Below are 1,968 nucleotides of genomic sequence, written 5' to 3'. Positions count from 1 at the left end.
TGGCAGCACTGGGATGCTCTCTGGAGCCTTAAACCAGGTTTCTGTTACTGCACGTATACCGATGTTCTCCATACTGAGGAGTGCCAAGAGTGCATGCATTTTGAGGTTTAGACTTCTGGCATTGAGTAGCATTACTCTCAGTTTTTGGTTACTTGTGCTATTTACAGTGGTAGGTTTGTCTTTTGAACCTGGCCTAAAAAAGGCACTATGGGGGTGGCAAAAGCCTTGGTCAGTATTTGAAAGCCTAAGGGTGACAGGTGCAAGCCACCTCTTGTGAAGCAACGTGGCTTATCGAGCATGTCATCCCACGTGGACAGATACTGGATCCCCTTTGAATGACACCAGAAACTTAGCCAATTGTTGAAATTGATCATTTTTTTCTTTATACTGTGGCATCATTCTTGGTGAGGGCAGGATGCTATTCAGGGTCAGGTTCATACCGGCCTGAGTTACATGAGCTCTTCCATGTCTCTTTTCATGTAGTCCAGGGAGGTACGTCTCAGGTTATTCACACCAATATGGACAATGACATTTGTACTTGTTCTGGAGTGACCTGAGTGCTTGTGTTATGTGGCGGATCCTGGCACCTGACAGGTAGCTAACTGTAACCTTCTCCTTGTCCAGCCTAGCTAGTGGGACATCAGTGTGCCTGACTATAGAGTCACCTACTACTAGTGTGTTGGGTATGTTATTTTGCCTTAAGGGCTGTGATTGCGTGGTACACTGATTATGTGAAGTATGTGTTTCATGGTTTGTGATGGGGTGTGGAGGTTGCTTGGGTGTCTGCTTTGGAGGTCTCTGTTGCTTTTGCAGATTTTTATTTAGAACCTCCGAGTATGTTTTCGTGTATTTATGTGTGTTATTTGCCAGTGTTGGTTTAGTAGATCTGTGTAAGACTGGTGGTGTGTTGCAAGTATTTTCCTTCTCCTCTCAACTGTCCATTCCAGTCTTGGGTTGAGAGAGCTTTGCCTCCAGTTTGGCTGTATAATTGCATCTCTCACATATATTAGTGTTTGGTGGTAGGAGGAGAGGACTGTCTGTGTACATGAGGCAGTTGTAACATTGCCTCAAAATGCCCAGATTCACCAGTTGGACTGGAGAGTACACCTGAAACTTCCCTTTGAACATGCCTGAATAGGTAAAGTGAGCTGTTTTACTGATTAGCTGGTAGGCACGAATAGAGAGCATTGTCCTTCTGGACAGTATAGGGGGTCTAGTGCTAGGGTTAATTAATGATTGCTATGAGTTTTGAGCAAGTGCTGAGCTGTGAAATGAATGGTTTGAGTGCTTAAGTTGAAAGTTTGTCTAGTTCCAAGGGAAAATTTGAAGAGCAGACTTTGTGGAAGAAAGGAAAGCTCTTTTTTATTAGAGGAGCTTGAACTTTTTCTTCTGGTACTTAAAGGCCCTCTTTTCTTGAGGCCCCAGTCATTCAGCAGACAGAACAATGATCATTGTACTTTTTCCAATTATCATGCAAGATTCTCATGTGAAGCAAGGACAGGGTCCCCTACACAGCTTTGCAAGCAACTAAAGAAGTATGCACCTGAACAGGGACTTGAACCCTGGACTGTCAGATTAAAAGTCTGATGCTCTACTGACTGAGCTATCCGGGCTTCGTGACTAATATGATAATAATAACTTTAAAACAAAAAATAAGGTGCAGCATGTGACTAATGTGATAATAATAAATGAGGTGTTAAGTACTGGACACAGCCAAAAACATTTATTTTCTTTGTCAAATCCAGGATTATACAAAAAGAAGGTGTGAACAGGGTTGGGTATTCTAGAAAAATACTGTAAACCATGTTGTAAAAAATGTGGAAGTGAGGAGCATTTTTGGTTTGATGTCCACCAATGAACAAAGAGAAAGTGAGGAAAATGAGAAGGAAGAACAAGTTCTTATACAAGAAATGGTGGAACAAATTAGTGAAAGCAGGAGGGAGTGGTGAGGAAGTACAAGGTGAAAAA

The 1,968-nt window shown here is 42.3% G+C and overlaps 1 non-coding gene across 1 annotated transcript; it reads right to left on the bottom strand.

Annotated features, from left to right (window-relative positions):
* Positions 1–1,540: 1,540 nt before the first annotated feature.
* Positions 1,541–1,613, bottom strand: TRNAK-UUU. Its single transcript has one exon. It is a non-coding gene; the product is annotated as a tRNA-Lys (tRNA).
* Positions 1,614–1,968: the final 355 nt, after the last annotated feature.

The sequence above is a fragment of the Protopterus annectens genome, chromosome 16.part0 (genome assembly GCF_019279795.1).
Source record: "Protopterus annectens isolate FY-2018-M chromosome 16.part0, PAN1.0, whole genome shotgun sequence".
Taxonomy (NCBI): domain Eukaryota; kingdom Metazoa; phylum Chordata; order Ceratodontiformes; family Protopteridae; genus Protopterus; species Protopterus annectens.
Note: the sequence above shows the minus strand (reverse complement) of the source record. Positions and strands in the feature narration are given on the sequence as shown.